The sequence below is a fragment of the Ranitomeya imitator genome, chromosome 2 (assembly GCF_032444005.1).
Source record: "Ranitomeya imitator isolate aRanImi1 chromosome 2, aRanImi1.pri, whole genome shotgun sequence".
Classification (NCBI taxonomy): domain Eukaryota; kingdom Metazoa; phylum Chordata; class Amphibia; order Anura; family Dendrobatidae; genus Ranitomeya; species Ranitomeya imitator.
The window spans coordinates 8,624,340-8,651,173 of record NC_091283.1 but is presented as its reverse complement, the minus strand read 5'-3'; positions in this window follow the sequence as shown (position 1 = coordinate 8,651,173).

Below are 26,834 nucleotides of genomic sequence, written 5' to 3'. Positions count from 1 at the left end.
TACTGTCCTTTAGGCAGCTGTGTGTACTCTACACCCCTCCACTTGGGGGAGTACTGTCCTTTTAGGCAGCTGTGTGTACTCTACACCCCTCCACCTGTGGGAGTACTGTCCTTTAGGCAGCTGTGTGTACTCTACACCCCTCCACCTGTGGGAGTATTGTATTTTAGGCAGCTGTGTGTACTCTACACCCCTCCACCTGGGGGAGTACTGTCCTTTAGGCAGCTGTGTGTACACTACACCCCTCCACCTGTGGGAGTACTGTATTTTAGGCAGCTGTGTGTACTTTACACCCCTCCACCTGTGGGAGTACTGTCCTTTAGGCAGCTGTGTGTACACTACACTTCTCCACCTGTGGGAATGTTGTCCTTTAGGCAGCTGTGTGTACTCTCCACCTCTCCACCTATGGGAGTGCTGTCTTTTAGGCAGCTGTGTGTACTCTACACCTCTCCAACTGTGGGAGTACTGTCCTTTAGGCAGCTGTGTGTACTCTACACCCCTCCACCTGTGGGGGTACTGTATTTTAGGCAGCTGTGTGTACTCTACACCCCTCCACCTGGGGGAGTACTGTCCTTTAGGCAGCTGTGTGAACTCTACACCCCTCCACCTGGGGGAGTACTGTCCTTTAAGCAGCTGTGTGTACTCTACACCCCTCCACCTGTGGGAGTACTGTCCTTTTGGCATCTGTGTGTACTCTACACCCCTCCACCTGGGAGAGTACTGTCCTTTAGGCAGCTTTGTGTACTCTACACCCCTCCGCCTGGGGGAGTACTGTCCTTTTAGGCAGCTGTATGTACTCTACACCCCTCCACCTGGTGGAGTACTGTCCTTTTAGGCAGCTGTGTGTACTCTACACCCCTCCACCTGGGGGAGTACTGTCCTTTAGGCAGCTGTGTGTACTCTACACCCCTCCGTCTGGGGGAGTGCTGTCCTTTAGGCAGCTGTTTGTACTCTACACCTCTCCACCTGTGGGAGTACTGTCCTTTAGGCAGCTGTGTGTACTCTACACCCCACCACCTGTGGGAGTACTGTATTTTAAGCAGCTGTGTGTACTCTACACCCCTCCACCTGGGGGAGTACTGTCCTTTAGGCAGCTGTGTGTACTCTACACCTTTCCACCTGTGGGAGTTCTGTCCTTTAGGCAGCTGTGTGTACTCTACACCCCTCCACCTGTGGGAGTACTGTCCTTTTGGCAGCTGTGTGTACTCTACACCCCTCCACCTGGGAGAGTACTGTCCTTTAGGCAGCTGTGTGTACTCTACACCTCTCCGCCTGGGGGAGTACTGTCATTTTGGCAGCTGTGTGTACACTACACCCCTCCACCTGTGGGAGTACTGTCCTTTAGGCAGCTGTGTGTACTCTACACCCCTCCACCTGTGGGAGTACTGTCCTTTTGGCAGCTGTGTTTACTCTACACCCCTCCACCTGGGAGAGTACTGTCCTTTAGGCAGCTGTGTGTACTCTACACCTCTCCGCCTGGGGGAGTACTGTCCTTTTGGCAGCTGTGTGTACTCTACACCCCTCCACCTGTGGGAGTACTGTCCTTTAGGCAGCTGTGTACTCTACACCCCTCCACCTGTGGGAGTACTGTCCTTTTGGCAGCTGTGTGTACTCTACACCCCTCCACCTGGGAGAGTACTGTCCTTTAGGCAGCTGTGTGTACACTACACCTCTCCGCCTGGGGGAGTACTGTCCTTTTGGCAGCTGTGTGTACACTACACCCCTCCACCTGTGGGAGTACTGTCCTTTAGGCAGCTGTGTGTACTCTACACCCCTCCACCTGTGGGAGTACTGTCCTTTAGGCAGCTGTGTGTACTCTACACCCCTCCACCTGTGGGAGTACTGTCCTTTAGGCAGCTGTGTGTACTCTACACCCCTCCACCTGGGGGAGTACTGTCCTTTAGGCAGCTGTGTGTACTCTACACCCCTCCACCTGTGGGAGTACTGTCCTTTAGGCAGCTGTGTGTACTCTACACCCCTCCACCTGGGGGAGTACTGTCCTTTAGGCAGCTGTGTGTACTCTACACCCCTACTCCTGTGGGAGTACTGTCCTTTTGGCAGCTGTGTGTACACTACACCCCTCCACTTGTGAAGTACTGTACTTTAGGCAGCTGTGTGTACTCTACACCCCTCCACCTGTGGGAGTACTGTCCTTTAGGCAGCTGTGTGTACTCTACACCCCTCCACCTGGGGGAGTACTGTCCTTTAGGCAGCTGTGTGTACTCTACACCCCTACACCTGTGGGAGTACTGTCCTTTTGGCAGCTGTGTGTACTCTACACCCCTCCACCTGGGAGAGTACTGTCCTTTAGGCAGCTGTGTGTACTCTACACCCCTCCGCCTGGGGGAGTACTGTCCTTTTAGGCAGCTGTGTGTGCTCTACACCCCTCCACCTGGTGGAGTACTGTCCTTTTAGGCAGCTGTGTGTACTCTACCCCCCTCCACCTGGGGGAGTACTGTCCTTTAGGCAGCTGTGTGTACTCTACACCCCTCCGTCTGGGGGAGTGCTGTCCTTTAGGCAGCTGTTTGTACTCTACACCTCTCCACCTGTGGGAGTACTGTCCTTTAGGCAGCTGTGTGTACTCTACACCCCTCCACCTGTGGGAGTACTGTATTTTAGGCAGCTGTGTGTACTCTACACCCCTCCACCTGGGGGAGTACTGTCCTTTAGGCAGCTGTGTGTACTCTACACCCCTCCACCTGTGGGAGTACTGTCCTTTAGGCAGCTGTGTGTACTCTACACCCCTCCACCTGGGGGAGTACTGTCCTTTAGGCAGCTGTGTGTACTCTACACCCCTCCACCTGTGGGAGTACTGTCCTTTAGGCAACTGTGTGTACTCTACACCCCTCCACCTGTGGGAGTACTGTCCTTTAGGCAGCTGTGTGTACTCTACACCCCTCCACCTGTGGGAGTACTGTCCTTTAGGCAGCTGTGTGTACACTACACCCCTCCACCTGTGAGAGTACTGTCCTTTAGGCAGCTGTGTGTACTCTACACCCCACCACCTGTGGGAGTACTGTATTTTAGGCAGCTGTGTGTACTCTACACCCCTCCACCTGGGGGAGTACTGTCCTTTAGGCAGCTGTGTGTACTCTACACCTCTCCACCTGTGGGAGTACTGTCCTTTAGGCAGCTGTGTGTACACTACACCCCTCCACCTGTGGGAGTACTGTCCTTTAGGCAGCTGTGTGTACTCTACACCCCTCCACCTGTGGGAGTACTGTCCTTTAGGCAGCTGTGTGTACGCTACACCCCTCCACCTGGGGGAGTACTGTCCTTTTGGCAGCTGTGTGTACTGTACACCCCTCCACCTGTGGGAGTACTGTCCTTTAGGCAGCTGTGTGTACTCTACACCCCTCCACCTGTGGGAGTACTGTCCTTTAGGCTGCTGTGTGTACTCTACACCCCTCCACCTGTGAGAGTACTGTCATTTAGGCAGCTGTGTGTACTCTACACCCCTCCACCTGTGGGAGTACTGTATTTTAGGCAGCTGTGTGTACTTTACACCCCTCCGCCTGGGGGAGTACTGTCCTTTAGGCAGCTGTTTGTACTCTCCACCTCTCCACCTGTGGGAGTACTGTCCTTTAGGCAGCTGTGTGTACTCTCCACCTCTCCACCTGTGGGAGTACTGTCCTTTAGGCAGCTGTGTGTACTCTACACCTCTCCACCTGTGGGAGTACTGTCCTTTAGGCAGCTGTGTGTACTCTACACCCCTCCACCTGTGGGAGTACTGTATTTTAGGCAGCTGTGTGTACTCTACACCCCTCCACCTGGGGGAGTACTGTCCTTTAGGCAGCTGTGTGTACACTACACCCCTCCACCTGTGGGAGTACTGTCCTTTAGGCAGCTGAGTGTACTCTACACCCCTCCACCTGTGGGAGTACTGTCCTTTAGGCAGCTGTGTGTACGCTACACCCCTCCACCTGGGGGAGTACTGTCCTTTTGGCAGCTGTGTGTACTGTACACCCCTCCACCTGGGGGAGTACTGTCCTTTAGGCAGCTGTGTGTACTCTACACCCCTCCACCTGTGGGAGTACTGTCCTTTTGGCAGCTGTGTGTACACTACACCCCTCCACCTGTGGGAGTACTGTCCTTTAGGCAGCTGTATGTACTCTACACCCCTCCACCTGTGGGAGTACTGTCCTTTAGGCAGCTGTGTGTACGCTACACCCCTCCACCTGTGGGAGTACTGTTCTTTTGGCAGCTGTGTGTACTCTACACCCCTCCACCTGGGGGAGTACTGTCCTTTAGGCAGCTGTGTGTACTCTACACCCCTCCACCTGTGGGAGTACTGTTCTTTAGGCAACTGTGTGTACTCTACACCCCTCCACCTGTGAGAGTACTGTCCTTTAGGCAGCTGTGTGTACTCTACACCCCTCCACCTGTGGGAGTACTGTATTTTAGGCAGCTGTGTGTACTTTACACCCTTCCGCCTGGGGGAGTACTGTCCTTTAGGCAGCTGTTTGTACTCTCCACCTCTCCACCTGTGGGAGTACTGTCCTTTAGGCAGCTGTGTGTACTCTCCACCTCTCCACCTGTGGGAGTACTGTCCTTTAGGCAGCTGTGTGTACTCTACACCCCTCCACCTGTGGGAGTACTGTATTTTAGGCAGCTGTGTGTACTCTACACCCCTCCACCTGGGGGAGTACTGTCCTTTAGGCAGCTGTGTGTACACTACACCCCTCCACCTGTGGGAGTACTGTCCTTTAGGCAGCTGTGTGTACTCTACACCCCTCCACCTGTGGGAGTACTGTCCTTTAGGCAGCTGTATGTACGCTACACACCTCCACCTGGGGGAGTACTGTCCTTTTGGCAGCTGTGTGTACTGTACACCCCTCCACCTGGGGGAGTACTGTCCTTTAGGCAGCTGTGTGTACTCTACACCCCTCCACCTGTGGGAGTACTGTCCTTTTGGCAGCTGTGTGTACACTACACCCCTCCACCTGTGGGAGTACTGTCCTTTAGGCAGCTGTGTGTACTCTACACCCCTCCACCTGTGGGAGTACTGTCCTTTAGGCAGCTGTGTGTACGCTACACCCCTCCACCTGTGGGAGTACTGTCCTTTTGGCAGCTGTGTGTACTCTACACCCCTCCACCTGGGGGAGTACTGTCCTTTAGGCAGCTGTGTGTACTCTACACCCCTCCACCTGTGGGAGTACTGTCCTTTAGGCAGCTGTGTGTACACTACACCCCTCCACCTGTGGGAGTACTGTCCTTTAGGCAGCTGTGTGTACTCTACACCCCTCCACCTGTGGGAGTACTGTCCTTTAGGCAGCTGTGTGTACGCTACACCCCTCCACCTGGGGGAGTACTGTCCTTTTGGCAGCTGTGTGTACTCTACACCCCTCCACCTGGGGGAGTACTGTCCTTTAGGCAGCTGTGTGTACTCTACACCCCTCCACCTGTGGGAGTACTGTCCTTTAGGCAGCTGTGTGTACTCTACACCCCTCCACCTGGGGGAGTACTGTCCTTTTGGCAGCTGTGTGTACGCTACACCCCTCCACCTGGGGGAGTACTGTCCTTTAGGCAGCTGTGTGTACGCTACACCCCTCCACCTGGGGGAGTACTGTCCTTTAGGCAGCTGTGTGTACTCTACACCCCTCCACCTGTGGGAGTACTGTCCTTTAGGCAGCTGTGTGTACTCTACACCCCTCCACCTGTGGGAGTACTGTCCTTTAGGCAGCTGTGTGTACTCTACACCCCTCCACCTGGGGCAGTACTGTCCTTTTGGCAGCTGTGTGTACTGTACACCCCTCCACCTGTGGGAGTACTGTCCTTTAGGCAGCTGTGTGTACTCTACACCCCTCCACCTGGGGGAGTACTGTCCTTTTGGCAGCTGTGTGTACGCTACACCCCTCCACCTGGGGGAGTACTGTCCTTTAGGCAGCTGTGTGTACGCTACACCCCTCCACCTGGGGGAGTACTGTCCTTTAGGCAGCTGTGTGTACTCTACACCCCTCCACCTGTGGGAGTACTGTCCTTTAGGCAGCTGTGTGTACTCTACACCCCTCCACCTGTGGGAGTACTGTCCTTTAGGCAGCTGTGTGTACTCTACACCCCTCCACCTGGGGCAGTACTGTCCTTTTGGCAGCTGTGTGTACTGTACACCCCTCCACCTGTGGGAGTACTGTCCTTTAGGCAGCTGTGTGTACTCTACACCCCTCCACCTGGGGCATTACTGTCCTTTTGGCAGCTGTGTGTACTGTACACCCCTCCACCTGGGGGAGTACTGTCCTTTAGGCAGCTGTTTGTACTCTACACCTCTCCACCTGTGGGAGTACTGTCCTTTAGGCAGCTGTGTGTACTCTACACCCCACCACCTGTGGGAGTACTGTATTTTAGGCAGCTGTGTGTACTCTACACCCCTCCACCTGGGGGAGTACTGTCCTTTAGGCAGCTGTGTGTACTCTACACCTTTCCACCTGTGGGAGTTCTGTCCTTTAGGCAGCTGTGTGTACTCTACACCCCTCCACCTGTGGGAGTACTGTCCTTTTGGCAGCTGTGTGTACTCTACACCCCTCCACCTGGGAGAGTACTGTCCTTTAGGCAGCTGTGTGTACTCTACACCTCTCCGCCTGGGGGAGTACTGTCATTTTGGCAGCTGTGTGTACACTACACCCCTCCACCTGTGGGAGTACTGTCCTTTAGGCAGCTGTGTACTCTACACCCCTCCACCTGTGGGAGTACTGTCCTTTTGGCAGCTGTGTGTACTCTACACCCCTCCACCTGGGAGAGTACTGTCCTTTAGGCAGCTGTGTGTACACTACACCTCTCCGCCTGGGGGAGTACTGTCCTTTTGGCAGCTGTGTGTACACTACACCCCTCCACCTGTGGGAGTACTGTCCTTTAGGCAGCTGTGTGTACTCTACACCCCTCCACCTGTGCGAGTACTGTCCTTTAGGCAGCTGTGTGTACTCTACACCCCTCCACCTGTGGGAGTACTGTCCTTTAGGCAGCTGTGTGTACTCTACACCCCTCGACCTGGGGGAGTACTGTCCTTTAGGCAGCTGTGTGTACTCTACACCCCTCCACCTGTGGGAGTACTGTCCTTTAGGCAGCTGTGTGTACTCTACACCCCTCCACCTGGGGGAGTACTGTCCTTTAGGCAGCTGTGTGTACTCTACACCCCTACACCTGTGGGAGTACTGTCCTTTTGGCAGCTGTGTGTACACTACACCCCTCCACTTGTGAAGTACTGTACTTTAGGCAGCTGTGTGTACTCTACACCCCTCCACCTGTGGGAGTACTGTCCTTTAGGCAGCTGTGTGTACTCTACACCCCTCCACCTGGGGGAGTACTGTCCTTTAGGCAGCTGTGTGTACTCTACACCCCTCCACCTGTGGGAGTACTGTCCTTTTGGCAGCTGTGTGTACTCTACACCCCTCCACCTGGGAGAGTACTGTCCTTTAGGCAGCTGTGTGTACTCTACACCCCTCCGCCTGGAGGGGGGTAGAGTCCTTTTAGGCAGCTGTGTGTGCTCTACACCCCTCCACCTGGTGGAGTACTGTCCTTTTAGGCAGCTGTGTGTACTCTACACCCCTCCACCTGGGGGAGTACTGTCCTTTAGGCAGCTGTGTGTACTCTACACCCCTCCGTCTGGGGGAGTGCTGTCCTTTAGGCAGCTGTTTGTACTCTACACCTCTCCACCTGTGGGAGTACTGTCCTTTAGGCAGCTGTGTGTACTCTACACCCCTCCACCTGTGGGAGTACTGTATTTTAGGCAGCTGTGTGTACTCTACACCCCTCCACCTGGGGGAGTACTGTCCTTTAGGCAGCTGTGTGTACTCTACACCCCTCCACCTGTGGGAGTACTGTCCTTTAGGCAGCTGTGTGTACTCTACACCCCTCCACCTGGGGGAGTACTGTCCTTTAGGCAGCTGTGTGTACTCTACACCCCTCCACCTGTGGGAGTACTGTCCTTTAGGCAACTGTGTGTACTCTACACCCCTCCACCTGTGGGAGTACTGTCCTTTAGGCAGCTGTGTGTACTCTACACCCCTCCACCTGTGGGAGTACTGTCCTTTAGGCAGCTGTGTGTACACTACACCCCTCCACCTGTGAGAGTACTGTCCTTTAGGCAGCTGTGTGTACTCTACACCCCACCACCTGTGGGAGTACTGTATTTTAGGCAGCTGTGTGTACTCTACACCCCTCCACCTGGGGGAGTACTGTCCTTTAGGCAGCTGTGTGTACTCTACACCTCTCCACCTGTGGGAGTACTGTCCTTTAGGCAGCTGTGTGTACACTACACCCCTCCACCTGTGGGAGTACTGTCCTTTAGGCAGCTGTGTGTACTCTACACCCCTCCACCTGTGGGAGTACTGTCCTTTAGGCAGCTGTGTGTACTCTACACCCCTCCACCTGGGGCAGTACTGTCCTTTTGGCAGCTGTGTGTACTGTACACCCCTCCACCTGGGGGAGTACTGTCCTTTAGGCAGCTGTGTGTACTCTACACCCCTCCACCTGTGGGAGTACTGTCCTTTTGGCAGCTGTGTGTACACTACACCCCTCCACCTGTGGGAGTACTGTCCTTTAGGCAGCTGTGTGTACTCTACACCCCTCCACCTGTGGGAGTACTGTCCTTTAGGCTGCTGTGTGTACTCTACACCTCTCCACCTGTGGGAGTACTGTCTTTTAGGCAGCTGCGTGTACTCTACACCCCTCCACCTGTGGGAGTACTGTCCTTTAGGCAACTGTGTGTACTCTACACCCCTCCACCTGTGAGAGTACTGTCATTTAGGCAGCTGTGTGTACTCTACACCCCTCCACCTGTGGGAGTACTGTATTTTAGGCAGCTGTGTGTACTTTACACCCCTCCGCCTGGGGGAGTACTGTCCTTTAGGCAGCTGTTTGTACTCTCCACCTCTCCACCTGTGGGAGTACTGTCCTTTAGGCAGCTGTGTGTACTCTCCACCTCTCCACCTGTGGGAGTACTGTCCTTTAGGCAGCTGTGTGTACTCTACACCTCTCCACCTGTGGGAGTACTGTCCTTTAGGCAGCTGTGTGTACTCTACACCCCTCCACCTGTGGGAGTACTGTATTTTAGGCAGCTGTGTGTACTCTACACCCCTCCACCTGGGGGAGTACTGTCCTTTAGGCAGCTGTGTGTACACTACACCCCTCCACCTGTGGGAGTACTGTCCTTTAGGCAGCTGTGTGTACTCTACACCCCTCCACCTGTGGGAGTACTGTCCTTTAGGCAGCTGTGTGTACGCTACACCCCTCCACCTGGGGGAGTACTGTCCTTTTGGCAGCTGTGTGTACTGTACACCCCTCCACCTGGGGGAGTACTGTCCTTTAGGCAGCTGTGTGTACTCTACACCCCTCCACCTGTGGGAGTACTGTCCTTTTGGCAGCTGTGTGTACACTACACCCCTCCACCTGTGGGAGTACTGTCCTTTAGGCAGCTGTATGTACTCTACACCCCTCCACCTGTGGGAGTACTGTCCTTTAGGCAGCTGTGTGTACTCTACACCCCTCCACCTGTGGGAGTACTGTTCTTTTGGCAGCTGTGTGTACTCTACACCCCTCCACCTGGGGGAGTACTGTCCTTTAGGCAGCTGTGTGTACTCTACACCCCTCCACCTGTGGGAGTACTGTCCTTTAGGCAACTGTGTGTACTCTACACCCCTCCACCTGTGAGAGTACTGTCCTTTAGGCAGCTGTGTGTACTCTACACCCCTCCACCTGTGGGAGTACTGTATTTTAGGCAGCTGTGTGTACTTTACACCCTTCCGCCTGGGGGAGTACTGTCCTTTAGGCAGCTGTTTGTACTCTCCACCTCTCCACCTGTGGGAGTACTGTCCTTTAGGCAGCTGTGTGTACTCTCCACCTCTCCACCTGTGGGAGTACTGTCCTTTAGGCAGCTGTGTGTACTCTACACCCCTCCACCTGTGGGAGTACTGTATTTTAGGCAGCTGTGTGTACTCTACACCCCTCCACCTGGGGGAGTACTGTCCTTTAGGCAGCTGTGTGTACACTACACCCCTCCACCTGTGGGAGTACTGTCCTTTAGGCAGCTGTGTGTACTCTACACCCCTCCACCTGTGGGAGTACTGTCCTTTAGGCAGCTGTGTGTACGCTACACCCCTCCACCTGGGGGAGTACTGTCCTTTTGGCAGCTGTGTGTACTCTACACCCCTCCACCTGGGGGAGTACTGTCCTTTAGGCAGCTGTGTGTACTCTACACCCCTCCACCTGTGGGAGTACTGTCCTTTAGGCAGCTGTATGTACGCTACACACCTCCACCTGGGGGAGTACTGTCCTTTTGGCAGCTGTGTGTACTGTCCACCCCTCCACCTGGGGGAGTACTGTCCTTTAGGCAGCTGTGTGTACTCTACACCCCTCCACCTGTGGGAGTACTGTCCTTTTGGCAGCTGTGTGTACACTACACCCCTCCACCTGTGGGAGTACTGTCCTTTAGGCAGCTGTGTGTACTCTACACCCCTCCACCTGTAAGAGTACTGTCCTTTAGGCAGCTGTGTGTACGCTACACCCCTCCACCTGTGGGAGTACTGTCCTTTTGGCAGCTGTGTGTACTCTACACCCCTCCACCTGGGGGAGTTCTGTCCTTTAGGCAGCTGTGTGTACTCTACACCCCTCCACCTGTGGGAGTACTGTCCTTTAGGCAGCTGTGTGTACACTACACCCCTCCACCTGTGGGAGTACTGTCCTTTAGGCAGCTGTGTGTACTCTACACCCCTCCACCTGTGGGAGTACTGTCCTTTAGGCAGCTGTGTGTACGCTACACCCCTCCACCTGGGGGAGTACTGTCCTTTAGGCAGCTGTGTGTACTCTACACCCCTCCACCTGTGGGAGTACTGTCCATTTGGCAGCTGTGTGTACACTACACCCCTCCACTTGTGAAGTACTGTCCTTTAGGCAGCTGTGTGTACTCTACACCCCTCCAACTGTGGGAGTACTGTCCTTTAGGCAGCTGTGTGTACTCTACACCCCTCCACCTGGGGGAGTACTGTCCTTTAGGCAGCTGTGTGTACTCAACACCGCTCCACCTGTGGGAGTACTGTCCTTTTGGCAGCTGTGTGTACTCTACACCCCTCCACCTGGGGGAGTACTGTCCTTTAGGCAGCTGTGTGTACTCTACACCCCTCCACCTGGGGGAGTACTGTCCTTTAGGCAGCTGTGTGTACTCTACACCCCTCCACCTGGGGGAGTACTGTCCTTTTAGGCAGCTGTGTGTACTCTACACCCCTCCACCTGTGGGAGTACTGTCCTTTAGGCAGCTGTGTGTACTCTACACCCCTCCACCTGTGGGAGTATTGTATTTTAGGCAGCTGTGTGTACTCTACACCCCTCCACCTGGGGGAGTACTGTCCTTTAGGCAGCTGTGTGTACACTACACCCCTCCACCTGTGGGAGTACTGTATTTTAGGCAGCTGTGTGTACTCTACACCCCTCCACCTGGGGGAGTACTGTCCTTTTAGGCAGCTGTGTGTACTCTACACCCCTCCACCTGTGGGAGTACTGTCCTTTAGGCAGCTGTGTGTACTCTACACCCCTCCACCTGTGGGAGTATTGTATTTTAGGCAGCTGTGTGTACTCTACACCCCTCCACCTGTGGGAGTACTGTCCTTTAGGCAGCTGTGTGTACTCTACACCCCTCCACCTGTGGGAGTATTGTATTTTAGGCAGCTGTGTGTACACTACACCCCTCCACCTGTGGGAGTACTGTCCTTTAGGCAGCTGTGTGTACTCTACACCCCTCCACCTGGGGGAGTACTGTCCTTTAGGCAGCTGTGTGTACTCTACACCCCTCCACCTGGGGGAGTACTGTCCTTTTAGGCAGCTGTGTGTACTCTACACCCCTCCACCTGTGGGAGTACTGTCCTTTAGGCAGCTGTGTGTACTCTACACCCCTCCACCTGTGGGAGTATTGTATTTTAGGCAGCTGTGTGTACTCTACACCCCTCCACCTGGGGGAGTACTGTCCTTTAGGCAGCTGTGTGTACACTACACCCCTCCACCTGTGGGAGTACTGTATTTTAGGCAGCTGTGTGTACACTACACCTCTCCACCTGTGGGAATGTTGTCCTTTAGGCAGCTGTGTGTACTCTCCACCTCTCCACCTATGGGAGTGCTGTCTTTTAGGCAGCTCTGTGTACTCTACACCTCTCCACCTGTGGGAGTACTGTCCTTTAGGCAGCTGTGTGTACTCTACACCTCTCCACCTATGGGAGTACTGTCCTTTAGGCAGCTGTGTGAACTCTACACCCCTCCACCTGGGGGAGTACTGTCCTTTTGGCATCTGTGTGTACTCTACACCCCTCCACCTGGGAGAGTACTGTCCTTTAGGCAGCTTTGTGTACTCTACACCCCTCCGCCTGGGGGAGTACTGTCCTTTTAGGCAGCTGTATGTACTCTACACCCCTCCACCTGGTGGAGTACTGTCCTTTTAGGCAGCTGTGTGTACTCTACACCCCTCCACCTGGGGGAGTACTGTCCTTTAGGCAGCTGTGTGTACTCTACACCCCTCCGTCTGGGGGAGTGCTGTCCTTTAGGCAGCTGTTTGTACTCTACACCTCTCCACCTGTGGGAGTACTGTCCTTTAGGCAGCTGTGTGTACTCTACACCCCTCCACCTGGGGGAGTACTGTCCTTTAGGCAGCTGTGTGTACTCTACACCCCTCCACCTGTGGGAGTACTGTCCTTTTGGCAGCTGTGTGTACACTACACCCCTCCACCTGTGGGAGTACTGTCCTTTAGGCAGCTGTATGTACTCTACACCCCTCCACCTGTTGGAGTACTGTCCTTTAGGCAGCTGTGTGTACTCTACACCCCTCCACCTGTGGGAGTACTGTCCTTTTGGCAGCTGTGTGTACTCTAGACCCCTCCACCTGGGGGAGTACTGTCCTTTAGGCAGCTGTGTGTACTCTACACCCCTCCACCTGTGGGAGTACTGTCCTTTAGGCAGCTGTGTGTACTCTACACCCCTCCACCTGGGGGAGTACTGTCCTTTAGGCAGCTGTGTGTACTCTACACCCCTACACCTGTGGGAGTACTGTCCTTTTGGCAGCTGTGTGTACACTACACCCCTCCACTTGTGAAGTACTGTCCTTTTGGCAGCTGTGTGTACTCTACACCCCTCCACCTGGGGGAGTACTGTCCTTTAGGCAGCTGTCTGTACTCTACACCCCTCCACCTGGGGGAGTACTGTCCTTTAGGCAGCTGTGTGTACTCTACACCCCTCCACCTGGGGGAGTACTGTCCTTTTAGGCAGCTGTGTGTACTCTACACCCCTCCACCTGTGGGAGTACTGTCCTTTAGGCAGCTGTGTGTACTCTACACCCCTCCACCTGTGGGAGTATTGTATTTTAGGCAGCTGTGTGTACTCTACACCCCTCCACCTGGGGGAGTACTGTCCTTTAGGCAGCTGTGTGTACACTGCACCCCTCCACCTGTGGGAGTACTGTATTTTAGGCAGCTGTGTGTATTCTACACCCCTCCACCTGTGGGAGTACTGTCCTTTAGGCAGCTGTGTGTACACTACACCTCTCCACCTGTGGGAATGTTGTCCTTTAGGCAGCTGTGTGTACTCTCGACCTCTCCACCTATGGGAGTGCTGTCTTTTAGGCAGCTGTGTGTACTCTACACCTCTCCACCTGTGGGAGTACTGTCCTTTAGGCAGCTGTGTGTACTCTACACTCCTCCACCTGTGGGGGTACTGTATTTTAGGCAGCTGTGTGTACTCTACACCCCTCCACCTGGGGGAGTACTGTCCTTTAGGCAGCTGTGTGAACTCTACACCCCTCCACCTGGGGGAGTACTGTCCTTTAAGCAGCTGTGTGTACTCTACACCCCTCCACCTGTGGGAGTACTGTCCTTTTGGCATCTGTGTGTACTCTACACCCCTCCACCTGGGAGAGTACTGTCCTTTAGGCAGCTGTGTGTACTCTACACCCCTCCACCTGGGGGAGTACTGTCCTTTAGGCAGCTGTGTGTACTCTACACCCCTCCGTCTGGGGGAGTGCTGTCCTTTAGGCAGCTGTTTGTACTCTACACCTCTCCACCTGTGGGAGTACTGTCCTTTAGGCAGCTGTGTGTACACTACACCTTTCCACCTGTGGGAGTACTGTCCTTTAGGCAGCTGTGTGCACTCTACACCCCTCCACCTGGGGGAGTACTGTCCTTTAGGCAGCTGTGTGTACTCTACACCCCTCCACCTGTGGGAGTACTGTCCTTTTGGCAGCTGTGTGTACACTACACCCCTCCACCTGTGGGAGTACTGTCCTTTAGGCAGCTGTATGTACTCTACACCCCTCCACCTGTGGGAGTACTGTCCTTTAGGCAGCTGTGTGTACTCTACACCCCTCCACCTGTGGGAGTACTGTCCTTTTGGCAGCTGTGTGTACTCTAGACCCCTCCACCTGGGGGAGTACTGTCCTTTAGGCAGCTGTGTGTACTCTACACCCCTCCACCTGTGGGAGTACTGTCCTTTAGGCAGCTGTGTGTACTCTACACCCCTCCACCTGGGGGAGTACTGTCCTTTAGGCAGCTGTGTGTACTCTACACCCCTACACCTGTGGGAGTACTGTACTTTTGGCAGCTGTGTGGACACTACACCCCTCCACTTGTGAAGTAGTGTCCTTTAGGCAGCTGTGTGTACTCTACACCCCTCCACCTGTGGGAGTACTGTCCTTTAGGCAGCTGTGTGTACTCTACACCCCTCCACCTGGGGGAGTACTGTCCTTTAGGCAGCTGTGTGTACTCTACACCCCTCCACCTGTGGGAGTACTGTCCTTTTGGCAGCTGTGTGTACTCTACACCCCTCCACCTGGGGGAGTACTGTCCTGTAGGCAGCTGTGTGTACTCTACACCCCTCCACCTGGGGGAGTACTGTCCTTTAGGCAGCTGTGTGTACTCTACACCCCTCCACCTGGGGGAGTACTGTCCTTTTAGGCAGCTGTGTGTACTCTACACCCCTCCACCTGTGGGAGTACTGTCCTTTAGGCAGCTGTGTGTACACTACACCCCTCCACCTGTGGGAGTACTGTATTTTAGGCAGCTGTGTGTACTCTACACCCCTCCACCTGTGGGAGTACTGTCCTTTAGGCAGCTGTGTGTACACTACACCTCTCCACCTGTGGGAATGTTGTCCTTTAGGAAGCTGTGTGTACTCTCCACCTCTCCACCTATGGGAGTGCTGTCTTTTAGGCAGCTGTGTGTACTCTACACCTCTCCACCTGTGGGAGTACTGTCCTTTAGGCAGCTGTGTGTACTCTACACCCCTCCACCTGTGGGAGTACTGTCCTTTAGGCAGCTGTGTGTACACTACACCCCTCCACCTGTGGGAGTACTGTATTTTAGGCAGCTGTGTGTACTCTACACCCCTCCACCTGTGGGAGTACTGTCCTTTAGGCAGCTGTGTGTACACTACACCTCTCCACCTGTGGGAATGTTGTCCTTTAGGAAGCTGTGTGTACTCTCCACCTCTCCACCTATGGGAGTGCTGTCTTTTAGGCAGCTGTGTGTACTCTACACCTCTCCACCTGTGGGAGTACTGTCCTTTAGGCAGCTGTATGTACTCTACACCCCTCCACCTGGTGGAGTACTGTCCTTTTAGGCAGCTGTGTGTACTCTACACCCCTCCACCTGGGGGAGTACTGTCCTTTAGGCAGCTGTGTGTACTCTACACCCCTCCGTCTGGGGGAGTGCTGTCCTTTAGGCAGCTGTTTGTACTCTACACCTCTCCACCTGTGGGAGTACTGTCCTTTAGGCAGCTGTGTGTACTCTACACCCCTCCACCTGGGGGAGTACTGTCCTTTAGGCAGCTGTGTGTACTCTACACCCCTCCACCTGTGGGAGTACTGTCCTTTTGGCAGCTGTGTGTACACTACACCCCTCCACCTGTGGGAGTACTGTCCTTTAGGCAGCTGTATGTACTCTACACCCCTCCACCTGTTGGAGTACTGTCCTTTAGGCAGCTGTGTGTACTCTACACCCCTCCACCTGTGGGAGTACTGTCCTTTTGGCAGCTGTGTGTACTCTAGACCCCTCCACCTGGGGGAGTACTGTCCTTTAGGCAGCTGTGTGTACTCTACACCCCTCCACCTGTGGGAGTACTGTCCTTTAGGCAGCTGTGTGTACTCTACACCCCTCCACCTGGGGGAGTACTGTCCTTTAGGCAGCTGTGTGTACTCTACACCCCTACACCTGTGGGAGTACTGTCCTTTTGGCAGCTGTGTGTACACTACACCCCTCCACTTGTGAAGTACTGTCCTTTTGGCAGCTGTGTGTACTCTACACCCCTCCACCTGGGGGAGTACTGTCCTTTAGGCAGCTGTCTGTACTCTACACCCCTCCACCTGGGGGAGTACTGTCCTTTAGGCAGCTGTGTGTACTCTACACCCCTCCACCTGGGGGAGTACTGTCCTTTTAGGCAGCTGTGTGTACTCTACACCCCTCCACCTGTGGGAGTACTGTCCTTTAGGCAGCTGTGTGTACTCTACACCCCTCCACCTGTGGGAGTATTGTATTTTAGGCAGCTGTGTGTACTCTACACCCCTCCACCTGGGGGAGTACTGTCCTTTAGGCAGCTGTGTGTACACTGCACCCCTCCACCTGTGGGAGTACTGTATTTTAGGCAGCTGTGTGTATTCTACACCCCTCCACCTGTGGGAGTACTGTCCTTTAGGCAGCTGTGTGTACACTACACCTCTCCACCTGTGGGAATGTTGTCCTTTAGGCAGCTGTGTGTACTCTCGACCTCTCCACCTATGGGAGTGCTGTCTTTTAGGCAGCTGTGTGTACTCTACACCTCTCCACCTGTGGGAGTACTGTCCTTTAGGCAGCTGTGTGTACTCTACACTCCTCCACCTGTGGGGGTACTGTATTTTAGGCAGCTGTGTGTACTCTACACCCCTCCACCTGGGGGAGTACTGTCCTTTAGGCAGCTGTGTGAACTCTACACCCCTCCACCTGGGGGAGTACTGTCCTTTAAGCAGCTGTGTGTACTCTACACCCCTCCACCTGTGGGAGTACTGTCCTTTTGGCATCTGTGTGTACTCTACACCCCTCCACCTGGGAGAGTACTGTCCTTTAGGCAGCTGTGTGTACTCTACACCCCTCCACCTGGGGGAGTACTGTCCTTTAGGCAGCTGTGTGTACTCTACACCCCTCCGTCTGGGGGAGTGCTGTCCTTTAGGCAGCTGTTTGTACTCTACACCTCTCCACCTGTGGGAGTACTGTCCTTTAGGCAGCTGTGTGTACACTACACCTTTCCACCTGTGGGAGTACTGTCCTTTAGGCAGCTGTGTGCACTCTACACCCCTCCACCTGGGGGAGTACTGTCCTTTAGGCAGCTGTGTGTACTCTACACCCCTCCACCTGTGGGAGTACTGTCCTTTTGGCAGCTGTGTGTACACTACACCCCTCCACCTGTGGGAGTACTGTCCTTTAGGCAGCTGTATGTACTCTACACCCCTCCACCTGTGGGAGTACTGTCCTTTAGGCAGCTGTGTGTACTCTACACCCCTCCACCTGTGGGAGTACTGTCCTTTTGGCAGCTGTGTGTACTCTAGACCCCTCCACCTGGGGGAGTACTGTCCTTTAGGCAGCTGTGTGTACTCTACACCCCTCCACCTGTGGGAGTACTGTCCTTTAGGCAGCTGTGTGTACTCTACACCCCTCCACCTGGGGGAGTACTGTCCTTTAGGCAGCTGTGTGTACTCTACACCCCTACACCTGTGGGAGTACTGTACTTTTGGCAGCTGTGTGGACACTACACCCCTCCACTTGTGAAGTAGTGTCCTTTAGGCAGCTGTGTGTACTCTACACCCCTCCACCTGTGGGAGTACTGTCCTTTAGGCAGCTGTGTGTACTCTACACCCCTCCACCTGGGGGAGTACTGTCCTTTAGGCAGCTGTGTGTACTCTACACCCCTCCACCTGTGGGAGTACTGTCCTTTTGGCAGCTGTGTGTACTCTACACCCCTCCACCTGGGGGAGTACTGTCCTGTAGGCAGCTGTGTGTACTCTACACCCCTCCACCTGGGGGAGTACTGTCCTTTAGGCAGCTGTGTGTACTCTACACCCCTCCACCTGGGGGAGTACTGTCCTTTTAGGCAGCTGTGTGTACTCTACACCCCTCCACCTGTGGGAGTACTGTCCTTTAGGCAGCTGTGTGTACACTACACCCCTCCACCTGTGGGAGTACTGTATTTTAGGCAGCTGTGTGTACTCTACACCCCTCCACCTGTGGGAGTACTGTCCTTTAGGCAGCTGTGTGTACACTACACCTCTCCACCTGTGGGAATGTTGTCCTTTAGGAAGCTGTGTGTACTCTCCACCTCTCCACCTATGGGAGTGCTGTCTTTTAGGCAGCTGTGTGTACTCTACACCTCTCCACCTGTGGGAGTACTGTCCTTTAGGCAGCTGTGTGTACTCTACACCCCTCCACCTGTGGGGGTACTGTATTTTAGGCAGCTGTGTGTACTCTACACCCCTCCACCTGGGGGAGTACTGTCCTTTAGGCAGCTGTGTGAACTCTACACCCCTCCACCTGGGGGAGTACTGTCCTTTAAGCAGCTGTGTGTACTCTACACCCCTCCACCTGGGGGAGTACTGTCCTTTAGGCAGCTGTGTGAACTCTACACCCCTCCACCTGGGGGAGTACTGTCCTTTTGGCATCTGTGTGTACTCTACACCCCTCCACCTGGGAGAGTACTGTCCTTTAGGCAGCTTTGTGTACTCTACACCCCTCCGCCTGGGGGAGTACTGTCCTTTTAGGCAGCTGTATGTACTCTACACCCCTCCACCTGGTGGAGTACTGTCCTTTTAGGCAGCTGTGTGTACTCTACACCCCTCCACCTGGGGGAGTACTGTCCTTTAGGCAGCTGTGTGTACTCTACACCCCTCCGTCTGGGGGAGTGCTGTCCTTTAGGCAGCTGTTTGTACTCTACACCTCTCCACCTGTGGGAGTACTGTCCTTTAGGCAGCTGTGTGTACACTACACCTTTCCACCTGTGGGAGTACTGTCCTTTAGGCAGCTGTGTGTACTCTACACCCCTCCACCTGGGGGAGTACTGTCCTTTAGGCAGCTGTGTGTACTCTACACCCCTCCACCTGTGGGAGTACTGTCCTTTTGGCAGCTGTGTGTACACTACACCCCTCCACCTGTGGGAGCACTGTCCTTTAGGCAGCTGTATGTACTCTACACCCCTCCACCTGTGGGAGTACTGTCCTTTAGGCAGCTGTGTGTACTCTACACCCCTCCACCTGTGGGAGTACTGTCCTTTTGGCAGCTGTGTGTACTCTAGACCCCTCCACCTGGGGGAGTACTGTCCTTTAGGCAGCTGTGTGTACTCTACACCCCTCCACCTGTGGGAGTACTGTCCTTTAGGCAGCTGTGTGTACTCTACACCCCTCCACCTGGGGGAGTACTGTCCTTTAGGCAGCTGTGTGTACTCTACACCCCTACACCTGTGGGAGTACTGTCCTTTTGGCAGCTGTGTGTACACTACACCCCTCCACTTGTGAAGTAGTGTCCTTTAGGCAGCTGTGTGTACTCTACACCCCTCCACCTGTGGGAGTACTGTCCTTTAGGCAGCTGTGTGTACTCTACACCCCTCCACCTGGGGGAGTACTGTCCTTTAGGCAGCTGTGTGTACTCTACACCCCTCCACCTGTGGGAGTACTGTCCTTTTGGCAGCTGTGTGTACTCTACACCCCTCCACCTGGGGGAGTACTGTCCTGTAGGCAGCTGTGTGTACTCTACACCCCTCCACCTGGGGGAGTACTGTCCTTTAGGCAGCTGTGTGTACTCTACACCCCTCCACCTGGGGGAGTACTGTCCTTTTAGGCAGCTGTGTGTACTCTACACCCCTCCACCTGTGGGAGTACTGTCCTTTAGGCAGCTGTGTGTACTCTACACCCCTCCACCTGTGGGAGTACTGTATTTTAGGCAGCTGTGTGTACTCTACACCCCTCCACCTGGAGGAGTAATGTCCTTTAGGCAGCTGTGTGTACACTACACCCCTCCACCTGTGGGAGTACTGTATTTTAGGCAGCTGTGTGTACTCTACACCCCTCCACCTGGGGGAGTACTGTCCTTTTAGGCAGCTGTGTGTACTCTACACCCCTCCACCTGTGGGAGTACTGTCCTTTAGGCAGCTGTGTGTACACTACACCTCTCCACCTGTGGGAATGCTGTCCTTTAGGCAGCTGTGTGTACTCTACACCTCTCCACCTATGGGAGTACTGTCCTTTAGGCAGCTGTGTTGTTGTGAATTCTGTGGCTGAATTCACTCCTGTGGTCACAAGTGGTACTGCAGCTTCTGAGCTTCCTCCCTCAGGTGTTCTGGTGAGCTCGTTGGCTGCTTTGTTATTTAACTCCACCTGATTCTGTCTTCCTTGCTCCTTGTCAATGTTCCAGTGTTGGACCTGAGCTTCTGGATCTTTCCTGTGGCCTGCTGCTCTGCTTAGATAAGTGCTTCTTTGCTTTTGTTGCTACTTTTTCTGTCCAGCTTGTCTATTCGTTTTTGCTGGAAGCTCTGAGACGCAAAGGGTGCACCGCCGTGCCGTTAGTTCGGCACGGTGGGTCTTTTTGCCCCCTTTGCGTGGTTTTTTGCTATCCTCGCTCTATCTAGAATATCGGGCCTCACTTTGCTGAATCTATTTCATCCCTACGTTTTGTCTTTTCATCTTGCTAACAGTCATTATGTGGGGGGCTGCCTTTTCCTTTGGGGTATTTCTCTGAGGCAAGTCAGGCTTGTATTTCTATCTTCAGGCTAGTCAGTTCCTCAGGCTGTGCCGAGTTGCATAGGTAGTGACAGGCGCAATCCACAGCTGCCTTTAGTTGTGTTTAGGATAGGTTCAGGTATTGCGGTCTACAGAGATTCCACGTCTCAGAGCTCGTTCTATTGTTTTTGGGTTATTGTCAGATCACTGTATGTGCTCTGATTGCTGGCACACTGTGTCACTGGATTGCCTACATAACAGTACAAGGAGCCACCCTAATGATTCTCAATAGAGGGAAAAAAGAAGTTCTGACATCATTTTTTTTTCTCAGCTCTGTGTTCAGTCTTTTTTTTTCCCCTAGACATGTGGGTAACATAGTAACATAGTAACATAGTTAGTAAGGCCGAAAAAAGACATTTGTCCATCCAGTTCAGCCTATATTCCGTCATAATAAATCCCCAGATCTACGTCCTTTTACAGAACCTAATAATTGTATGATACAATATTGTTCTGCTCCAGGAAGACATCCAGGCCTCTCTTGAACCCCTCGACTGAGTTCGCCATCACCACCTCCTCAGGCAAGCAATTCCAGATTCTCACTGCCCTAACAGTAAAGAATCCTCTTCTATGTTGGTGGAAAAACCTTCTCTCCTCCAGACGCAAAGAATGCCCCCTTGTGCCCGTCACCTTCCTTGGTATAAACAGATCCTCAGCGAGATATTTGTATTGTCCCCTTATATACTTATACATGGTTATTAGATCGCCCCTCAGTCGTCTTTTTTCTAGACTAAATAATCCTAATTTCGCTAATCTATCTGGGTATTGTAGTTCTCCCATCCCCTTTATTAATTTTGTTGCCCTCCTTTGTACTCTCTCTAGTTCCATTATATCCTTCCTGAGCACCGGTGCCCAAAACTGGACACAGTACTCCATGTGCGGTCTAACTAGGGATTTGTACAGAGGCAGTATAATGCTCTCATCATGTGTATCCAGACCTCTTTTAATGCACCCCATGATCCTGTTTGCCTTGGCAGCTGCTGCCTGGCACTGGCTGCTCCAGGTAAGTTTATCATTAACTAGGATCCCCAAGTCCTTCTCCCTGTCAGATTTACCCAGTGGTTTCCCGTTCAGTGTGTAATGGTGATATTGATTCCTTCTTCCCATGTGTATAACCTTACATTTATCATTGTTAAACCTCATCTGCCACCTTTCAGCCCAAGTTTCCAACTTATCCAGATCCATCTGTAGCAGAATACTATCTTCTCTTGTATTAACTGCTTTACATAGTTTTGTATCATCTGCAAATATCGATATTTTACTGTGTAAACCTTCTACCAGATCATTAATGAATATGTTGAAGAGAACAGGTCCCAATACTGACCCCTGCGGTACCCCACTGGTCACAGCGACCCAGTTAGAGACTATACCATTTATAACCACCCTCTGCTTTCTATCACTAAGCCAGTTACTAACCCATTTACACACATTTTCCCCCAGACCAAGCATTCTCATTTTGTGTACCAACCTCTTGTGCGGCACGGTATCAAACGCTTTGGAAAAATCGAGATATACCACGTCCAATGACTCACCGTGGTCCAGCCTATAGCTTACCTCTTCATAAAAATTGATTAGATTGGTTTGACAGGAGCGATTTCTCATAAACCCATGCTGATATGGAGTTAAACAGTTATTCTCATTGAGATAATCCAGAATAACATCCCTCAGAAACCCTTCAAATATTTTACCAACAATAGAGGTTAGACTTACTGGCCTATAATTTCCAGGTTCACTTTTAGAGCCCTTTTTGAATATTGGCACCACATTTGCTATGCGCCAGTCCTGCGGAACAGACCCTGTCGCTATAGAGTCCCTAAAAATAAGAAATAATGGTTTATCTATTACATTACTTAGTTCCCTTAGTACTCGTGGGTGTATGCCATCCGGACCCGGAGATTTATCTATTTTAATCTTATTTAGCCGGTTTCGCACCTCTTCTTGGGTTAGATTGGTGACCCTTAATATAGGGTTTTCATTGTTTCTTGGGATTTCACCTAGCATTTCATTTTCCACCGTGAATACCGTGGAGAAGAAGGTGTTTAATATGTTAGCTTTTTCCTCGTCATCTACAACCATTCTTTCCTTACTATTTTTTAAGGGGCCTACATTTTCAGTTTTTATTCTTTTACTATTGATATAGTTGAAGAACAGTTTGGGATTAGTTTTACTCTCCTTAGCAATGTGCTTCTCTGTTTCCTTTTTGGCAGCTTTAATTAGTTTTTTAGATAAAGTATTTTTCTCCCTATAGTTTTTTAGAGCTTCAATGGTGCCATCCTGCTTTAGTAGTGCAAATGCTTTCTTTTTACTGTTAATTGCCTGTCTTACTTCTTTGTTTAGCCACATTGGGTTTTTCCTATTTCTAGTCCTTTTATTCCCACAAGGTATAAACCGCTTACACTGCCTATTTAGGATGTTCTTAAACATTTCCCATTTATTATCTGTATTCTCATTTCTGAGGATATTGTCCCAGTCTACCAGATTAAGGGCATCTCTAAGCTGTTCAAACTTTGCCTTCCTAAAGTTCAATGTTTTTGTGACTCCCTGACAAGTCCCCCTAGTGAAAGACAGGTGAAGGGTGTTTCAGGACACAGGTGTGGACATGGATATTCAGGGTCTGTGCTCTTCAATGGATAATCTCGTTACAAATGTACAAAGGATTCAAGATACTATTGATCAGAAATCTATGTTAGAACCAAGAATTCCTATTCCTGATTTGTTTTTGGTGATAGAACTAAGTTTCTTAATTTAAAAAATAATTGTAAGCTATTTCTGGCCTTGAAACCTCATTCTTCTGGCAATCCTATTCAACAGGTTTTGATTATTATTTCTTTTTTGCGCGGCGACCCTCAGGACTGGGCATTTTCTCTTGCGCCAGGAGACCCTGCATTGAGTAATGTCAATGCGTTTTTCCTGGCGCTCGGATTGCTTTACGATGAGCCTAATTCAGTGGATCAGGCTGAGAAAAATTTGCTGGCTTTGTGCCAGGGTCAGGATGATATAGAAGTATATTGTCAGAAATTTAGGAAGTGGTCAGTACTCACTCTGTGGAATGAATCTGCGCTGGCAGCTTTGTTCAGAAAGGGTCTCTCTGAGGCTCTTAAGGATGTCATGGTGGGTTTTCCTATGCCTGCTGGTTTGAATGAGTCTATGTCTTTGGCCATTCAGATCGGTCGACGCTTGCGCGAGCGTAAATCTGTGCACCATTTGGCGGTATTGTCTAAGATTAAACCTGAGCCTATGCAGTGCGATAGGACTATGACCAGAGTTGAACGGCAAGAACACAGACGTCTGAATTGTCTGTGTTTCTACTGTGGTGATTCCACTCATGCTATTTCTGATTGTCCTAAGCGCACTAAGCGGTTCGCTAGGTCTGCCGTCATTGGTACTGTACAATCCAAATTCCTTCTGTCCATTACCTTGATCTGCTCTTTGTCATCGTATTCTGTCATGGCGTTTGTGGATTCAGGCGCTGCCCTGAATCTGATGGATTTGGATTATGCTAAACGTTGTGGGTTTTTCTTGGAGCCTTTGCGGTGTCCTATTCCGTTGAGAGGAATTGATGCTACACCTTTGGCCAAGAATAAACCTCAGTACTGGACCCAGCTGACCATGTGCATGGCTCCTGCACATCAGGAAGTTATTCGCTTTCTGGTGCTACATAATCTGCATGATGTGGTTGTGTTGGGGTTGCCATGGCTGCAAACCCATAATCCAGTATTGGATTGGAACTCTATGTCGGTATCCAGCTGGGGTTGTCAGGGGGTACATGGTGATGTTCCATTTTTGTCTATTTCGTCATCCACTCCTTCTGAGGTCCCAGAGTTCTTGTCTGATTATCAGGATGTATTTGAAGAGCCCAAGTCCGATGCCTTACCTCCGCATAGGGATTGTGATTGTGCTATCAATTTGATTCCTGGTAGTAAATTCCCTAAAGGTCGATTATTTAATTTATCCGTGCCTGAACACGCCGCTATGCGCAGTTATGTGAAGGAGTCCCTGGAGAAGGGGCATATTCGCCCATCGTCATCACCACTGGGAGCAGGGTTCTTTTTTGTAGCCAAGAAGGATGGTTCGCTGAGACCGTGTATTGATTACCGCCTTCTTAATAAGATCACTGTTAAATTTCAGTATCCATTGCTATTGTTATCTGACTTGTTTGCTCGGATTAAGGGGGCTAGGTGGTTCACTAAGATAGATCTTCGTGGTGCGTATAATCTGGTGAGAATCAGGCAAGGAGATGAATGGAAAACTGCATTTAATACGCCCGAGGGTCATTTTGAGTATCTAGTGATGCCGTTCGGACTTGCCAATGCTCCATCTGTGTTTCAGTCTTTTATGCATGACATCTTCCGTGAGTATCTGGATAAATTCCTGATTGTTTACTTGGATGACATTTTGATCTTCTCAGATGATTGGGAGTCTCATGTGAAGCAAGTCAGAATGGTTTTCCAGGTCCTGCGTGCTAATTCTTTGTTTGTGAAGGGATCAAAGTGTCTCTTCGGTGTGCAGAAAGTTTCATTTTTGGGGTTCATCTTTTCCCCTTCTACTATCGAGATGGATCCGGTTAAGGTCCAAGCCATCCAGGATTGGACTCAGCCGACATCTCTGAAAAGTCTGCAAAAATTCCTGGGCTTTGCTAATTTTTATCGTCGCTTCATCTGTAATTTTTCTAGCATTGCCAAACCATTGACCGATTTGACCAAGAAGGGTGCTGATTTGGTTAATTGGTCTTCTGCTGCTGTGGAAGCTTTTCAGGAGTTGAAGCGTCGTTTTTGTTCTGCCCCTGTGTTGTGTCAACCAGATGTTTCTCTTCCGTTCCAGGTCGAGGTTGATGCTTCTGAGATTGGAGCAGGGGCGGTTTTGTCACAGAGAGGTTTTGGTTGCTCAGTGTTGAAACCATGTGCTTTCTTTTCCAGGAAGTTTTCGGCTGCTGAGCGTAATTATGATGTGGGCAACCGAGAGTTGCTGGCCATGAAGTGGGCATTCGAGGAATGGCGTCATTGGCTTGAAGGAGCTAAGCATCGCGTGGTGGTATTGACTGATCATAAGAACCTTACTTATCTCGAGTCTGCCAAGCGCTTGAATCCTAGACAGGCCCGTTGGTCGTTATTTTTTGCCCGCTTCGATTTTGTGATTTCGTACCTTCCGGGCTCTAAAAATGTGAAGGCGGATGCTCTGTCTAGGAGTTTTGTGCCCGACTCTCCGGGTTCATCTGAGCCGGCGAGTATCCTCAAGGAAGGAGTCATTGTGTCTGCCATCTCCCCTGATTTGCGGCGAGTGTTGTAAAAATTTCAGGCGAATAAACCTGATCGTTCTCCGGCGGAGAAACTGTTCGTCCCTGATAGGTGGACTACTAAAGTTATCTCTGAACTTCATTGTTCGGTGTTGGCTGGTCATCCTGGAATATTTGGTACCAGAGAGTTAGTGGCTAGATCCTTCTGGTGGCCATCTCTGTCACGGGATGTACGTACATTTGTGCAGTCCTGTGGGATTTGTGCTAGGGCTAAGCCCTGCTGTTCTCGTACCAGTGGGTTGCTTTTGCCCTTGCCGGTCCCAAAGAGGCCTTGGACACATATTTCGATGGATTTCATTTCTGACCTTCCCGTTTCTCAAAAGATGTCAGTCATTTGGGTGGTCTGTGATCGCTTTTCTAAAATGGTCCATCTGCTGCCCTTGGTTAAATTGCCTTCCTCCTCTGATTTGGTGCCTTTGTTCTTCCAGCATGTGGTTCATTTGCATGGCATTCCTGAGAATATTGTTTCTGACAGAGGTTCCCAGTTTGTTTCGAGGTTTTGGCGAGCCTTTTGTGGTAGGATGGGCATTGACCTGTCTTTTTCCTCGGCTTTCCATCCTCAGACTAATGGCCAGACCGAACGAACCAATCAGACCTTGGAGACATATCTGAGATGTTTTGTTTCTGCTGACCAGGATGATTGGGTGTCCTTTTTGCCGTTGGCTGAGTTCGCCCTTAATAATCGGGCCAGCTCGGCTACCTTGGTCTCTCCATTTTTCTGCAATTCTGGGTTCCATCCTCGTTTCTCTTCAGGACAGTTTGAGTCTTCGGACTGTCCTGGTGTGGATTCTGTGG